This window comes from Triticum dicoccoides, chromosome 5A (genome assembly GCF_002162155.2).
Source record: "Triticum dicoccoides isolate Atlit2015 ecotype Zavitan chromosome 5A, WEW_v2.0, whole genome shotgun sequence".
Classification (NCBI taxonomy): Eukaryota; Viridiplantae; Streptophyta; class Magnoliopsida; order Poales; family Poaceae; genus Triticum; species Triticum dicoccoides.
Window position 1 is genome coordinate 174029918 of NC_041388.1, and position 19454 is coordinate 174049371.

Consider the following 19454-nt stretch of genomic DNA (forward strand, 5'->3'; position numbering starts at 1 on the left):
CTCTAATTCTAACACCCTCCCTTAATCTCAACTATCCTACATTAAGATTCTTCTTGAATTCCTCGAATGGCTTGACTGCCAAAGCTTTGGTGAATCCATCTGCAACCTGATCTCTAGAAGGAGTGAATCATATGTCTAACTTCTTTTCTGCAACCCTTTCTCTTACAAAGTGAAAGTCAATTTCTATATCCTTGGTTCTGGCGTGAAATACCGGGTTTGTAGAAATATATGTGGCTCCTAGATTGTCACACCACAAACATGACACACGATGCTGCTTAATTCCGAATTCATTGAGCAATGATTCAACCCAAATGATTTCAGAAGTAGCATTAGTTAGTGACTTGTATTCAGCTTCAGTACTTGACCTGTATACTGTGGCTTGTTTCCTAGCACTCGAAGAAATGAGATTAGAACCAAAAAATACTGCAAATCCTCCAGTTGACTTCCTGTCATCACTGCATCCTGCCCAGTCAGCATCAGAGAAGGCACTAACAAGAGTGGAGTTGGAGCGCTTAACTTGAAGGCTTAAACTCACAGTATGTTTTATATACTGTACAATTCTTTTGATAGTTGTCCAATGTATAGTAGTACGTGCATGAAGATACCAACAAACCTTGTTAACAACAAAGGAAATATTAGGCCTTGTTAGTGTCAAGTACTGTAGAGCTCCTACTACACTTCTGTATCTTTTGATTTCTTCTTCCTTAAGAAGTTCACCATCAAAAGCTGAAAGCTTTTTTGAAGAGGATAATGGTGTAGGTGAAGGCTTAGAGTCTTTCATCCCCATACGAGCTAGAAGCTTAGGACATATTTTTCCTGGTTTAGTGTTATGCCATCTTGAATCTTCTTTACTTCAATGCCCAAGAAGAAGTGTAGATCACCAAGATCCTTCAAAGCAAACTCTGAGCTTAAATCATGCAGAAGAGCATCAATAGCACTTTGTGAGGAGCTTGCAACTATGATATCATCAACATATACTAATAGAAATATAGTTATGTTTGCCTTGTTGTAGATGAACAATGAAGTGTCAGCCTTAGATGCAGCAAAGCCTAAACACCTTAACTGATAGCTTAATCTTGAGTACCATGCCCTTGGCGCTTGCTTCAAGCCATAAAGTGCCTTATCAAGCTTGCACACATGATGAGGTGCCCGCTTATTTACATACCCAGGTGGTTGTATTATGTAAACCTCCTCTTCCAGAACAACATGCAAAAACACGTTCTTAACGTCCAGCTGTCTCAAGCTCCATCCCCTGGACACAGAAATGGCTAACACAAGTCTAATACTGTTGACAATAGGACTGAAAGTATCCTCATAGTCCAGACCATAGCGTTGTTTGAAACCTTTTGCAACCAAATGAGCTTTATACCTGTCAATGGAGCTATCTGCCTTTCTTTTGATTCTGTAAACCCACTTATAGTTAATGATATTTTTACCTCTTTTCTCTGGTACAAGATGCCAAGTCTTGTTCCTCATAAGTGCTGAATATTCTTCATCCATTGCATTTTTCCATTTGGGATCTCCAAGTGCATCTTCCACTTTCGTTGGTTCTCCTGCAATACACACCATACCATATGGAACAGTATCATCAGTTCTGACATTTGGGTTTCTTATACCTTTTTGTGACCGTGTCATGACACGTGAAGTTGTAACTTGTTGAGGCTGGCTTTGACGTGTGCGTGCTGGTCGTGCTACAGGAGATGGCGCAGAAGGCTTCGGCACAGAGGATCCTAAAGAATTCTCAGAATCCCTTTCCATAGCTTTGATGTGTGGCCTGAGGTGTGTCTGATCCACTAGAGTAAATGGCCGCAGAGGATCCACCGCAGGTCGCTGGCGCACGCGCATGTGACGGGGATCCCGATGCGGACCCCACAAAATCTCCCGTCGCTGTCGTCTACCCGCGCGTGGGACGCGGTGCGGAGTGCAGCTCGTCCGCATGCGGCGATGTGGCGTCTGCTGATTGGTGCGACAGGAGGAATCCACTAGGCACACGATTCAGCGCGTATCTGCCCCCCAGATCTGAGGCGGTCAGGCGAACAGGAGTTCCAGGTGACTCTAGACCCGCCTCGTGCTCCGTACTGGCTTTGTCTTCTTCTGGTGCATGAAATATGAGCTCGTTTTCTACAAAAATCTGATCATTTTGTCCACCAATTTCTTCTCTGTTTCCTGCTGCATGACCCTGCACACATGGAGACCCAGTCCTACAGTAGGATCATCAGTTGGATTAGTACAATTATCGCCCCCATGATCAGAGTTTTGGAGATGTGGTGGAAGAAGAAGGATTTCTTATTTGAGAAGTGCTCCAGCATTGGGATGAAGTGATTCAAAGGGAAATACCGATTCGTCAAATACTACATCACGACAGATGTAGACCCGGCCAGTAGAGACATCTAGACATTTGACTCCTTTGTGAATGGGACTATACCCAAGAAACACACATTTCTTTGAGTGGAATGCAAGATTGCGTGTATTATACGGGTGAAGGTTGGGCCAACAAGCACAACCAAATACACGTAGTGACTTATAGTCAGGAGAGAAGCCAAAGAGGCGTGTGATGGGGGTTTCAAAATTTATGACCTTGCTGGGTAGCAAGTTGATGAGATATGTGGCAGTTAAGAAGGCTTCATCCCAGAATTTTAGTGGCATGGATGAATTTGCTAGTAGAGCTAGCCCTACTTCAACAACATGGCATGAGGACATGCAACATGAGGACATGCAACATGTTGTGAAATGCCAAGTTCTTGAAAAAGGAATTTAGTTTTCTGTATTCATCTCCCTAGTCGGTTTGCATGGCGATGATTTTAGTGTTTAGTTTGCGCTCAAAAATTTTTTGGAAGTTGTTGAAGACTTGAAATACTTCAGAACATTTCTTGAGGAGGTAGATCCATGTAAACTTGCTAGAGTCGTCAATGAAACTAACATAATATGAGTGCCTACCAATGGAGGTGTGGGATGGCCCCCACACATATGAAAACACAAGTTGCAATGGTGCAGTGGAAATACTGGTAGATATGGGATATGGCAACTGATGAGTCTTAGCTTGTTGACATGGACCACAAATAGACTCAATATTGGACTCATGAGAGTATGGAAGCTTATTCTTGCTAAGAACAAATTTAACAATAACTGACGAAGGATGACCTAGTCTACTATGCCACTTTGATGATGAAGGCTTGACAACAACGAAAGCCTGTTCATTTGATGGTGTTGATGAAGATATGAGCGGGTAGAGACCTCCCAAGCATTTGCCCATAAGAAGGATTCTCGTCGTGTCCAAGTCCTTTACCAAAAAGAAATATGGATAGAATTCAATGGGAACAGGATTATCACAGGTAAATCTATGAACATAAAGAAGGTTCTCTGATATTGTGGGCAAAAGTCTTTTAAGATGCAAGTTTTTCATGGGGTTTTTGACAATTGAACTACCAACATGAGTGATTTTCATACCAGAACCCCTGGTATGCACTTGGTCATGTCCACGATACTTGTCTCTAATCGTCAGCTTGTCGAGCTCCCCTGTGATGTGATTTGTGGTGCCGGTGTCTGCATACCAATTCATGTAGACGCTGTAGGAGTCGGCGACCATGTTGGCCCCCTTCTCCTCATGTTCATCTTCATCATCATACCGATGCCAAAAATCACGAGCACCTCCGGGATGATGCTTGTAACAGATTTGACACTCTGGGTAGTCTCAAGCTTGCTGCTGACGTTGTTGCTGTGGGTGACCACGGCCACCTCTGCCGCCGCCGTTTCCACCAGATGGAGTTGGGGAGGGGCGCATGCCTCGGCCGCAGCCCCTACTATTGCTGCGCCCGCGGCCTCTGCTGTAGCCGCGCCCGCGCCCCCTGTAGGCTAGGTTTGCCGAGGTCTCGAAGCCTGCATCTAGACAGTTGCCGAGCATCTCCACACGCTGATCAAAAGCTGCAATCTGAGCAAACAGATTGTCTACCGAGATTTGATTTTTTACTACACTGATGGCTGCCACAACAGGATCATAGTCTCTGTCAAGGCCGGCAAGAATGTAGTCCACCATCTCTGGATCTGAGACGGGACGACCTCCCGCTGCGAGCTCATCCCCCGGGTTCTTCATCCTGGAGATGTAAGCGCTGCTGGAAATGGAGCCTTTCTTTGTGTTGGTGATGGAAATCCGTGGGTTGGTGATGCGTGATTGGGATTGCGAGGCGAATAGGGTGGTGATGGCACTCCAAAGCTCAAACGTTGTCTCCTTGCTCACAACTTGGGTGAGGATCTCCATTGACAGAAAATTCAGGAGGTGGCTTAAGAATTGTTGGTCCTTTGATATCCATTGTGTGTACAGAGGCTTGGGTTCGGAGGCGGTAGTTTTGTCCGCCTACTGTTGCTGGACCGTCTTCGGTGGTGCTGCATGTGATCCATCCAGGAGGCTGGTGACCTGCGCTCCTCGCATACCCGGCATGACCTGTGTCTTCCATAAGATGAAGTTGGTCTGGGTGAGCTTCTTAGATGGGAGAGCACCAAAAGGTTGAGGGAGACGGTGGATGAGGACGACATGGCGAGGGTAGTCAGGGAAGGTGGCGAGGGTAGTCGAGGAAGGAGGCTGCTAGCTAGATCGATGGGAAGAGGATGGCTCTGTATACCATATTAGATGGAAGCATTCCTACTCTCCGTAGAGAGCCATGTGGGGTTATATTGATCGAGAGCAAGAAGAGCCCTTGTCGTGGCTTACAAGTCATACCCGATCGCTAGGATTCAGGTTGCTACAAGAAGATAGAGTTTGGAGTTGTTACGAGAGAGGGAGAAGATAACCAGTTGAGATTACATCATATCTCTAATTCTAACAATGTGAACTCATTCTTTATTTATGTTGGTGTAATATCTACTGTATTCCAACTTTTCCATGGTTCATACCCCTCGATACTATCCATAGATGCATCAAAATAAGCAAACAACACGTGAAAAACAGAATCTGTCAAAAACAGATCAGTCTGTAGCAATCTGGAGATTTTGAATACTTTTGTAACTCCAAAATTCCTGAAACATTAGGCAGTGCTAGGAAATTTGTTTATGAATCCTCTGCCGTAAGAATCAATATTTTATCACACTTCTTTTAAAAATGAAACTAATCTCCTGGGCCCAAAAGTTTCTGTTTTTCAGCTGGATCAAATCAACTATCATCGTAAGCTATCCCAAAGGTATTACTTGGCACAAACACTAATTAAAACATAAAACCACATCTAACCAGAGGCTAGATGAATTATTTATTGCAAAACAGGACCTAAAAAGCAAGAACAAAAATAAAATTGGGTTACCTCCCAACATGCGCTATTGTTTAACGCCCTTAGCTAGGTATAAAACACGAATATATCTAAGTGCTGTCATCTTTGATATGCAAATCTTCAATTACACACTTGTGATTCTTAGGAGATTCTTTGGTTTTATAAACGATCAAACACCTAGGCAAGAAATCAGGAAATTCATTCGTGACAATAGGTTCCTTAATAATGTTGAGAAAATTGGGGTGAATACTAATTGATTTGAGATCTTCATTGCCTTTGATGGAAGATTCACCCTTATTCTTAGGAACATAAGTAAATTTAGCAATCTTTGTAGGAGGAAGGTTTTGAGTAGTTTTAACGGAGGAAAAAAGCGGAACCCAAGTTGGTAATAATATTTTCTAGTTTGCTAATTCTAGTAGAATTTTGATCTATCTTTTCATTAACTATGGGTTCTTTTTCCCTAAGATTCTTTAGAGTGACTCCTACCCAAGATCCGTATTGAGTAATATGATTATGAATCTTTTTATCTAAATTTTCGTTCAATTCAATGGTAGCAATTTTGTTCTCAATAATATCAAGTCTTTGCATCACAAGGTCCAAAGTGAAAGCAGTACCATTAACCAAAAGAGGCAGGAGACCTAACAAATCTATCATGGCATTATAAGAATCAAAAGTATGTCTCCCCAAGAAATTTCCCCCGGTAATGGTATCTATAACATATCTATTCCAAGGTGTAACACCTACATAAAAATTGCGAAGAAGAACAATAGTAGATTGCTTTCGAGTAGATCTATTTTGAGCATTGCAAATTCTATACAAAGCATCTTTCAAATTTTCTCCTTCCCTTTGTTTGAAATTGAGAACTTCATAATCATGAGTGCTCACGATAGTGGGAGGACTAGCCATGAAAGCTAATCGGGCATTTAAACACACGAGCACACAAAAAGCAAGCAAAGAAGACGAATGGAAGATGGGCGAAGAAAAGGCGAATCTTTTCAAAAATCATGTTAGAAGTGGGGGAGAGGAAAACGAGAGGCGAATGGCAAATAATGTAATGCGAGGGATGAGAGTTTATGATGGGTACTTGGTATGTCTCAGCTTGGCGTAGATCTCCCTGGCAACGGTGCCAAAAATTCTTCCTACTACCTCTTGAGCTTGTGTTGGTTTTTCCCTTGAAGAGGAAAGGGTGATGTAGCAAAGTAGAGTAAGTATTTCCCTTAGCTTTTGAGAACCAAGGTATCAATCTAGTAGGAAACAACACAACAAGCTACCGAATATGTGCACGAACAAACACCAACTTGCACTCAACGCGACAAAGGGGTTGTTAATCCCTTCACGGTTATTTGCAAAGTGAGATCTGATATAGATGGATAAATGGTAAACTAATATTTTTGGTTTATGGAACGGAAAGTAAAAGATTGCAAAGAAAGTAAATAGGAAACTAAAATTGCTGATCGGAAACTTATATGATGGAAAATAGACCCGTGGGCTATAGGTTTCACTAGAGGCTTCTCTCAAGATACAAAATATTACGGTGGATGAACAAATTACTACCAAGCAATTGATAGAAAAGCGCAAAGTTATGACGATATCTAAGGCAATGATCATGAATATAGGCATCACGTCCGTGTCAAGTAGACCGAAACGATTCTGCATCTACTACTATTACTCCACACATTGACCGACTCTGTGGCACCCCGGCTCAGAGAAACCGGAACGCCCCGTATTCCAGCCCAGAGATCGAGGAGAAGTCTTCTGGAATACGACACTTCTTAGCATAGAACAAAACAGTTTTCTATTATTACACGAATATGTATACAAGGTCTCCGATATTACAAGGAATAACATCGGCATGATGACACTACGCCATCGTTAGTTGCTCTATGCAAGCAACAGAACAACACGATGCAGCGGAAGAACTCTAGCAGCGGAACAACAACGACGGTGGTGAACTCCACTCCGCAGGGACTCTGGCTGGAACACTTATCCTAGCTCGCACAAACGGAAACCACGACAAGCAAGCAATCAAATCCGGCATGACCTGCAAACTGGCATGCCACGCCAGGACAGTACATTGAAATGTACTTGCAAGCTCACAATAACCAGAAGCATTCAAGACAAACAACATCATGGCAATTACATGTTAAGTGGGAATTATCATGAGATCGTCAGGATAACATGGCATGAACAACATGAACATGGTACAACTAGAACAACATGAGCATGGCATGAACAACATGAACATGGTACAACTAGAACAACATGAGCATGGCATGAACATATGAATCTGACGATACTAGCATGCAACATGATGACACTATATGCACCATTTATTCTGCTCGGGTTATCTCATAACCATCACATGCAGCACTTACCAACCTCGGACATCACACGATCATCTCAGGATCAAATCAAGCTTGGTATAAACAATACCGTAGTAATCATTAAATGACCACAAGGAGCTTGATCTTTACCCATGATTCTCGCACAACATCACGAATATCCAACAACTTGGTATCCTCGATACCACGGTGATCATCTCATGATCACGAATGGAACCACTCTTGGTTCAACGGGCTACCTCATAACCAAACAATGATCATTCCGGCGATCACAACCAACTTATGTCATCATCGAACCGTGGTTGTTATTAAGCACATTATTATTATTACTGTTGACTCATAGTGTGACCGACACGAACTGGGCCCTTATCCGCGGCATGGCTATCGATAGGTTTAATATACACTCTGCAGAGGTTAGTACACTATACCCACACCACGGAACCCATGGCCTCGCACTCCCATTCGGGTGGACCAACGGCGTTCCGACAAAACCGTCCTACTGCCATGACACTCTCTCGGCCACTCTGACTCACTCCCCACTTGGCTAGGCCTTGGTGGCCCCGTGTCTACCAAAGACACCAACGACCACCGTCGTGGCCAAACATAAATGGTCCCAAATGGGGACCCGGATCCATAAAAACAATAACGGGCACACAAGGCTTATGTCCGCCTACCTGATCAGGGTAGCGCGCGCCCATAACCTTCCCTCGTTGGAGGCACCAGCGAGAGGCACGAGAATAGACCCAGTTAGGACCATCCCATAAAGGTAAGCGTGGTTGCACTGGTCAGTTCGATATGGTGGCACCATGACTCAGCCAACAGTTGTTCAAGTTTAATTTAATCAGGTTAAACTTGAATGCAATATGCTGAGCCATGATAAAATAACATGATGCAATTACAATGCATGAGCACGATATCAACATAAGCACGTGTGCAACATAACTATCCACCATATCAACAATGAATCATATCCAACCGAGCCTATCACAAGTACACACTACTCATATCATAACATGAACATCAACAATAAATACCATGTAATAACACATCAATCATATTACCTATTAAACACTTAACAAACTAGCAGCAAAGGAACAATGCATATTAACTTTACTCGGTAACCAACATTAGTCATGCACCAAAGAACATGACCAACCCAACATGTACTACTATCAAGCATGGAAATATGAAAGTAATACTAGTAGGTAGACCGTGATAACAAAGTGCAAGAAAGATAGCATGACGGCAATCACCGATCCACAAGCATAACCGACATAATGATAGCAATAGCAAAACAATCGTACAGTTATTAAAGATTCAAGTTGAAAACCAATGCTACTGCATGGCTATCATGCAAATGGTGGTTGTGGCTTGCCTAGGGTGGAAGAAATCACCAGGAAGACATGTGCTAAGCTCGCGGAAAGAATCGTCGGAAAAGTTACTCTCCCAAGGGGGCTGGTTAACGGCAAGGGAAAATGGTCATTTTCACAGTGTCAAACCATAGTGAAAATGATACCAACAGATCAGGATCGACGAAACGAAGAAGTAGGCTATGGAATCACCTCAAACCACTATTCAAGATATCTTCCGATATTCCGATAAATCAGACGATTTATCTCTTACCATTGTCTGACCGATAAGATAAACCGGCTGATAAATCAACCGATATGGCGATAAATCAGCCGATATGCCGATAACTTAACCGATTTACCCCTTATCATGGGTCGATCGATAAGTTCCCGATAAGTGATATCTCCAACATTGCCTCAAATAGAGTTACGGTTGCAGAGTTATGAGGTGTAGAAGATCAGGGACCAATCTGTTAATATTTTCATCACCAACAAGTCCCTGGCAGCTGAAAATAGAAAACACCTTTCAGAGGAATGCGTTTTCAGAAATGAGAAAACGTATTCCAGGCTGAAGTAGAATGAAAGTACGCTTTCCCGAGAGGAAAAGGTATTATTAGGAATACGTCTCCACTTTAACGTACCTGAGCCTGAGGGTGTGTGGCTGGCACGTGGGGTCCAAGCGCAGGGGGGAGGGGCACAGGCGATGTCTTCTTCCTCCCGCTGGCCCTGTTCCTAGCATGAACAGAGGAGCAGGGGAGGAAGCGGCCAAGGGGCCGGCCGGCTCCGGCGATCCTCGGCCTGGCCGAGGGCATCGGCGGGACCGCAGGGCTGCTCCGCACCCGTTCAGAGGAACGGTAGCCACCGGGGAGGAGTGGAGGACGCAGAGACGGGAGGCTACAGAGAGCTTCGGGCGGCGGCGCTGGCCTTGAGGATGCGTGACCAGGGGCGCTCCGACAAGGGGTGAGGGGTTGGGGCGGCTCAGTGGGACGAGGGGGGGTCTAGTGGAGGTGGTCGGGAGACGAGGGGAGGCCTGTGGTGGCCGGGACCAAGCTGAGGCCGAGGCGGCCGTGGAGGATGACAACGACCAACGGCGAGATTGGAGCACTCTGGTGGTCGAGGAGGCTCGGGGAGAGGCTAGTGAGGTGCGGAGGGGTTCGGGGGTCCTTATATAGGCGCGAAGGAGGTCTCTAGAGCTCACGGACGAGCTCCCGACCAATCTTTAATGGCGGGCAGAGGCTGGACATGGCACGGGCGCGGCTCTAGCGGTGCATTGATGGCAAACAACGATGAAGCAGCGACGCAGGGAGATGCAGTCGAGCACGGGCAAGCTCCTGGACAACGTTTGAGGTCAAGACGAGGAGGGAGGAGACGAGCACAGTGGCCGGACCGAGCCAGAGCTTGCACTATGTGTGACGCCAACGTGATCACCACGGGCACTGGTGCAAATGGCGCGTTCTGGTCATGCCGACCATGTCCAGTAGATAGACCATCGTGTCCTCAGTCAAAATGAAGAAAGAATTGGGTCCAGGGCAAAGAAGAGATTTGTAGATGGCCCCAAAGCAAGCCAGCAGCCAAGTGTTTGTGCTGTGTAGTGGGGACACCAGCTTGGTAACGCAGTAAATAGTTTGTCCAGTGATGATAACACACTAAGGTGATGTTGATCACCAAAAATCAGACTAAGAGGAGGAGTTTAGATGAGGGTTTCTGTAGAAACCACTACAATGGTCAGAATTAGGGATTTGGATGATGCACTCACATGGAGCATGAACTTGAGCTGAAATTTGGCAAGGCCTAATGATTTGGTCATAGTAAGATGCTGTAAAAATTTCATACCTATTGGGTTCACCAAAATGGTACTTCCTTCACAGCTATTCTCCCTGACCAGAATCTTGCAATAATTCTAGAGAAATATTGGCTAGGTGAAATGGTGCCAAATTTTGTGGAGAGAAGTTATTTGGGTAGGAGAACCATCTGGTAATTTATCAGGATTTTTAAAGCAACATAAAATGCACTTGCTTCACAACCGGAAAATATTGCCAGAATCAAAGTTTGGACCTGTGCTCACATAAATGATTGGATGGGGCTGAAATTTGGAGGAGTGTGCTAATATGAGTTCGTGAAGGAGTGTGCAAAATTTCAACTCATTTGGATATCCCTAGCTAGCACTTACTTCACAAAGGCTTCCCTCAGACAGGAACTTTGAAAAATCATTGATGAATTTTGGCTAGGCAAATAAAGTTGAATTTTGGCACAGGTCAATTATTTGGACAGGAAAAGGTGTCCACAAAGTTTGGGGTCAAATGGGCAGAGATAAATATCACTTGCTTCACCATGTGCCATTTAGGACAGAATAGGAAATGAATTTATGGAGCATAATGAGAAATATGGACAATGAAATATTTTACCATATTTGAGGAAGATATGACCCAAACAATTTATAAGAATTATTTGGGGATTTTTGGATGGGCAGAAATATAGGTTGCTTCACAACCTAGGGCGGATAGGGTTTATTCCTTTAATAGAAAAAGGAATATTCCTGAGAAAAAGAAATTTGGATTTGGTCATGGAGTGAAGTGACATGATTTTGACAAGGTTTTTAGGATCATGAGTCACTTGGGAGAGGAAATGAAGATGATTTCCCAGGTGGCAAGGCCCACAGAACCACTCCAAAAAGAAAAAACAAAGCAAAAACAAATAAATCAAAAGAAAAAGAGAAGGGACAAAATCCAGGCTGTTACGGACTCCTGCCTGCATCTAGAGTATTAAGTTCATAAGAACAGAGTAACGCATTAAGTAAGATGACATGATGTAGCAGGATTAACTTAAGCAAGATGATGAAAACCCCATCTTGTTATCCTTGATGGAAACAATACGATACGTGTCGGTTCCCCTTCTGTCACTAGGATCGAGGACCACAAGATTGAACGCAAAGCTAAGCACTTCTCCCATTGCAAGAAAAACCAATATAGTTGGCCAAATCAAATCGATAGTTCGCAGAGCTTGCAAATATATCAAATCATGCATATAAGAATTCAAAGGAGATTCAAATAATATTCATAGATAAGCTGATCATAAATCCACATTCATCGGATCTCGACAAACACACCGCAAAAAAGTATTACATTGAATAGATCTCCAAGAACATCGAGGAGAACTTTGTATTGAGAATCAAAGAGAGAGAAGAAGCCATCTAGCTACTAGCTATGGACCCGTAGGTCTGTGGTAAACTACTCACGCTTCATCGGAGAGGCAATGGTGTTGATGTAGAAGCCCTCCATGATTGAATCCCCCTTCGGTAGGAAGCTGTAAAAGCCCCCTAGATGGGATCCCATGGGTAAAAAAGGTTGCGGTGGTGGAGAAGTGGTTTCGTGGCTTCCATGGTAGGTTTTGGGGTATTTGAGAATATATAGGAGGAATAAATAGGTCGGTGGAGTCACGAGGGGCCCACAAGGGTGGGGGGCGCGCCCTCCCCCTGGGCACGCCCTCTAACCTTGTGGCCGCCTCATGGCTTCTCTGACTTGCACTCCAAGTCCTCTAGATGTCTTCTGGTCTAAGAAAAATCTTCGCGATGGTTTTATTCCGTTTGGACTCCGTTTGGTATTCCTTTTCTACGGAACTCTAAAACAAGGAAAAACAGAAACTTGCACCGGGCTCTTGGTTAATAGGTTAGTCCCAAAAATCATATAAAATAGCATATTAATGCATATAAAACATCCAAAATAGGTAATATAATAGCATGGAACAATAAAAAATTATAGATACGTTGGAGACGTATCATGTACCTAGACTTTTCATGTTGCCACGTGTCCACGTCCAAGGATGTCCCCTTATTCATAGCCCATTGATTAGCCCAAGTAGGCAACTACTCACCGTTTTAGAAATTAGGCATAATAAACCAAGTAGAATCATCGCTGAATTTACGCCTTTTTCCTTAAACAGTGCCCAAGACTAGGATGGACCAAAGGGGAACTATACATGTACGTCTACATGTCGCCTTGTTCAAGAGAGGTCGACACATATGAGCAGAGATGTCTTCACACCAGTGGCCCCGCCCTCCACACGACTTGTGCTCAGCCTTCTCCATGTAAGTGCCCCCGCTCGTTTGTTCTGCCCAAAGTAAGTTAGTCGCTGCTCTACACTATCTCACCTTGATCTAATGGAAGTATGAATCGTCAGTACTTGATAGTCCAGCACTCTAGTTCATTGATCGAAAGCTATCTGATTTATTCTATTTCAACCTATCTTTCAGTTCTTCATAAATCAGCTTAAGCAGATTGGCCATGGTTGCTAAATCTTCAAAGAACCTCCAAAATACACAGGTAGTATTCATTTTTTTGTAAAATGTTGATTTCAGTCTGTAACCCTGTATGTTAAATTTATGTTCGTGTAGATTGTAGGAGCATCTCTAGTTGAAACTTCAAGTGGACCAAATGGAAGCAGTGGTGTCGATCAGGATGGTACGTAGTAGAAGTGGCACTACTTCTGCCACAGTTGAGAAAGCTGCAACAAAGAAAAATCTCAAGGCCGAAGCCAAGGGAAAGAACAAAACCTCAAAAGTTTTGATGCACTTTTGAGGTTGACAAGGTTATAATAGAGCAAAAGGTGGGTTAAAAGGTTGTCAAGAATGTTACAACTGAGTGCAAGATCTGTAAAAAGGTTATTAAAGCTGGCAATAAGCATGGTACATCACATTTCTGGAATCATTTTAAAGCAAAACATGAAGTGAGCAAGAATCAGACACAACTTAATCCGACCACATTAGGAGGAGATGTTAATTTAAACACATGGAAGTACGACGAGGATGCGAGTGTTGAGAAGTACCATATTGCAATTAGCATGCATGAATATCCGTTCAACTTCTGTGAGCATGAATACGCAAATGACTTCATCAAATCATTGTGCCCCTCATTTCCTATAAAGTGCCACAAGACTACTAGGTCAAGGATAATGGACATTTTTTGTAAAGAGAAGCCCAAGATTTTTGATAATTTATCCTCTTTGACCTGTCGGTTTAGCTGCACAATGGATTTATGGACTTCTAATCAACATAAGGTTTATCTATGTGTCACTTTGTCATTTCATTGATAATGATTGGAAAATTGAAAAGCATATCATTAAGTTCATGCATCTTCAAGGATGGCATACAAGAAAAAATCTAAGTACTGCATACATGGGGGAAATGGCTGGATGGAATATTGGGAATAAGTTGTTTGCTTCGACCTTGGAGAATGTTGCTTCAAATGATGTTTGTTTTGACACCATCATCTCTACCCTTAAAAATCATGATTTTCTTTTATGTCATGGCAAGTTCTTTCATGTGTGTTGTGCTGCTCATATAATTAACCTTGTTACTAGCGATGGTGTGAGCATGATTGCATCTATTATAGATAATGTTTGTGCATCAGTTCTTATTGTCAAGAGCTCACCTCAACAACTAGAGATATCAATGAAGCATGCTACCAATATGGCATTATGCACAAAAAGGTCTTCCTCAAGACATGTCTACTAGATGGAACTCAAACTACTTAATGCTAGTGGCTGCCATACACTATAAATAGGTTTTCCAAAGGCTTGCTATTTTGCAACCAATTAAGGATCGTGAATGTGCTCCTAGTAAAGATGATTGGGATAAGGAAAATTTGGTTTGCACATGCTTGAAGATATTTTATAATGTTACTAAGCTTCTGTCTGGATCTTACTACCTAACTGCTAACCTGCTCTTTGTTGAATTCTCTGATATTAACATTCAGCTCATTGAGTGGATGAATGCCAAGGGCAAGAATAATAGCTTCATTATTGCCATGGCAAAAGCTATGAAGGAAAATTTTGACAAGTACTAGGAGATGAGTAATGTTGCTCTAGCAGTTTCATGCATGTTAGATCCTTGATACAATATGAAAGTGGTTGAGTTTTACTACATAGATTTGTCAGACAACTCCAGGGTTGAAGAGATAGTTGCATTTAGAGAAATTGTTCAATAGTTATATGATTCGTATGCTTCTCTTTATAATCCTACAATTGGCACAGGAGGACCTTCATCCGAAGCTTCTCGCCTCCACATGAATGTAAATACCGAGCCGAAAAAGAAAAAGCTAAGTGCTTTTCTAAATGATATAAGTGAAGTAGACCAAGATAAGTCCGACTTGGAGAACTATTGTAGCACACCCTTGGTAAGGTGGACTGAAGGTGAATATTTTGACATTCTGTCTTGGTGGAAGACCCATGGTTCACAGTATCCTATCCTTGCTATGGTTGCAAGAGATGTTTTGGCTATTCCTGTGTCAAGAGTTGCATCTGAATCTGCTTTTAGCGCAGCAGGATGAGTGGTTGACAAGTATCATAGTCGTTTGGACCCTCAACTTGTTGAGGCTTTGATATGTAGCAAAGATTGGATAAGAGCCTCCAGAAAAGGTACACAAGTAAACAAAATATGTGTTTTACTAATTTTGAAGCACTAATAATTTACTTTTTATTTATTCTAGATAATAAATGTGATGTAGCTTCAATAATACAAGATTTAGCTATTATTGATATTTGTGGAGAAGGTGAGCAAGACGAGAACAATGAAGATGATGGTATACATGAACGAGGTGAATATTATTCTTCTTATAAATTATAGAAGGCTCACATATTTTATATTGATCTTGTACTACTTTTTGTGTTGTAGGTGCTTCTAGCCCTATGGATGATCACAATGCTTTGAAGATAGTTTGATGCATGCCGGAGAAATATTCATGCCATTCATTCTCTTTTGGATGTGTCACTTTAAATTTTCTATTATGGCTACTGATTATCTATCTATCTATTTGTGTTACCGGAAACAAATGGTTCCTTCCTATAGATATTTTATTTATTTTGTGTTAGTATTTTATATCATTAGAATGACTTTCCTGTGAGTACTTATCAGCATGGAACATAATATTGTCGTCATACCAGTCTATCGTTCAGTCATTATATACCATCGGAATTTATTATATGTTCTTATCTACATCATGTGCATGTACGTGTAGCCACCCAAGGTTATTTTTTTCATAATAGTATGTTGTTACAGTTGTAGGATATCATATCCGTGCCTAATTTCAAAATAATACCATCCGCATTCGTATTTGAGTAGCATCCAATCCGCATTCGTATCCGACACCCCTACCAGTGGGCACTTGGGTGGCCTTCTCGGGTGTTTCTTATTTTTTGTAATATTCCAAAACTCATAGAATTTTTTTATGGAATTATTGGAGTCAGTTTACTTACCATATCACGTACCTCTTCCTTTTCAGGGTTATGGAGTGTTTTGGAAGGTCTCTTTTATGTATTCCTCCGGTGTCATAGTTTGAAAAATGCTAGTTTCAACATTAATAGGCATACCTGAGATATAATGCTTAATTCTTTGTCCATTGACCACCTTCGGATTAGTGCCTTTGGCATCATTAATCTTGGTAGCTCCAAAAAAATAAACTTATTCAAATATATATAGTCCTTCCCATTTAGAGAGAAGTTTTCCTCCAAAAAACCTAAAACAAGAATTTGACAATAGAATGTATCCCCCCATTTTGAATTCCCATTTTGGATTCTTTTGTCATGCCATATTTTAACTTTTTCTTCAAATAATTTGGCATTTCCATAGGCTTGTGTTATCCATTCACCTAATGTGCGAATATCAAACAACCTCTTTTCATTGGCAAGTTTGAAATTATAACTGAGTTCTTTAATTGCCCAATATGCCTTATGTTCTAACTCAAGAGGCAAATTACATGCTTTTCCATAAACCATTTTGTATGGAGACATACCCATAGGATTTTTTATAAGTAGTTCTATAAGCCCATAATGCATCATCAAGTTTCTTAGACCAATTCTTTCATGACCTATTGACGGTGTTTTGCAAAATTAACTTTATTTATCTATTGCTGAACTCAACTTGACCACTAGATTGAGGGTGATAAGGGGATGCAATTCTATGGTTGACATCATATTTAGCAAGCAATTTACAGAAAGCACCATGAATGAAATGTGAAGCACCATCAGTCATTAAAGGGACTCCAAACCTCGGGAAAATGACTTCTTTAAACATTTTAATGAAGTGTTATGATCAGCACTACTAGTTGGAATATCTTCTACCCACTTAGTGACATAATCAATAGCAACCAAAATATGTGTATACCCATAAGAGGAAGGAAAAGGTCCCATATAATCAAATCCCCAAACATCAAATGGTACAATAACAAGTGAATAATTCATAGGCATTTCCTGACGTTTACCAATATTTCTAATTCTTTGACACTCACAAGACAAGACAAACTTACGAGCCTCCTTGAAAAGAGTAGGCCAATAAACACCAGATTGTAATACCTTGTGTGCAATTCTGTCTCCCACAAGGTGTCCTCATAAGCCTTGGAGCGACACTTCCATAGGATTTGTTCCTGATCATGCTTAGGTATACAACGTCTAATAATACCATCTACTCCTTCTTTATAAAGATGTGGGTCATCCCAAAAGTAATTTCTTAAGTCAAAGAAGAATTTTTTTCTTTCGTTGGTATGTAAAACTAGGTGTTATTAATTTAGCAACAATATAATTAGCAAAGTATGCATACCAAGGAGTATTGTGAGAAGCATTTATGACATCTAGTTGTTCATGGGAAAGCTATCATCAATAGGTAGTGGGTCATCAAGAATACTTTCTAACCTAGACAAATTATGCTACGGGAATCTCAACTCCCTTCCTATCAGTAATATGCAAGTCAAATTCTTGTAGTAAAAGAATCCACCTATGAGTCCAGGTTTTACATCTTTCTTTTCCATAAGGTATTTGATAGCAGCATGATCGCTGTGAACAATTACTTTAGAATCAACAATGTAGGATCTGAATTTGTCACAAGCAAACACAACTGCTAAAAATTCTTTTTCAGTAGTAGCATAATTTCTTTGGGCACTATCTAGAGTTTTGCTAGCATAGTGTCTAACATTTAAATTCTTATCAACTCTTTGTCCTAGAACAACACTGTTGGGGATATAACTACTGGGTATGAACTGCCTAGGAGGGGCCAGGTTATACCATTGACGACTTATCAATAAAGGTGGCGGGACATAGCAAGCCCATTGACAACCCAAGACCCAGAGGCGACTTAAGGCCCAAGAGGATGAACCGCCATATGAATGACTTGTATTATAAGGCAAGTTTAGTTAGTTACCATGACGGACACATTGTGTATGAGCTAGCCGGGACTCTGTAAGCCGACGGGCGTCTACCTGTGTATATAAAGGGACGACCCGATGGCGAGTTAGGGGCAAGTAAAAACAATCGAGTGCTAGGTCAAGCATATTCGCTCCCTGGTAATCGAAACCCTAGCAGTACAACATAAAGTAGGAGTAGGCTTTTACCTCATTGAGAGGGGCTGAACCTGGGTAAACTCTCTATGTCCTTTGTCCCGTTTAACCCCTTCAAGCTAACCTAGTTTCGATGGCTCCACAACTATGTCCTTCTGCTGGGATGTAACACCCACGATGCGGCTATATCTCCCACGTGTCGAGGCACGACTTAGAGGCATAACCGCATTGTGGTTTTGTCGCAAGAAGGGTCATCTTCACACAATCCCATGTAATGAACAAGACAGGGATAAATAGAGTTGGCTTACAATCGCCACGTCACACAATACTTAAATAAATCATACATCATCCAAAATACACACAACGTCTGTCTACGGACAAATCCAAATGAAAAGAAGATAACCCCAAATGCTAGATCCCCGATTGTCCCAACTAGGCTCCACTACTAATCATCAGGAAACGAAACATAATAATGACCAAGGTGCTCGTCGAACTCCCACTTGAGTTCGGTAGCACCACCTGCATCCGTATCATCAACACCTGCAACTGTTTTGGTAGTATCTGTGAGTCATGAGAACCCAGCAATCTCAAAACCCACGAGATCAAGACTATTTAAGCTTATGGGTAGGTTAAGGTTGTGAGGTGGAGCTTCAGCAAGCGCTTAGCAAATATGGTGGCTAACATACGAGTACAAGAGTAAGATGAGAAACTATGCAACAATCGTAAACTAGAAGTGATCAAGACGTGATCCTGAACTACTTACGTTCATACATAACCCCACCGTGTTCACTTCCTGAACCTCATCGTAAAGAGACCATCATGGTTACACACACGGTTGGTGTCTTTTAATTAAGTCAAGTGTCAAGTTCTCTACAACCGGATATTAGCAAATTCCCATCTACCACATAACCACGGGCACGACTCTCGAAAGTTTAAACCCTGCAGGGGTGTCCCAACTTAGCTCATGACAAGCTCACGATCCGCGGAGACAATCCTCCATCGCGGGACCCTCCGATCAGACTCGGTATCCCGGTGCACAAGATATTTCGACAATGGTAAAACTAGTCTAGCAAGACCTCCCGATGCACCGACCTAGCCTAATAGGAGTAGCGCGATCTTGTTCTTAGGGTACACCAGATGAGCTACATGTACAGGTGTATACCAAATGCCCCAAGTTGCCAAGGGGCG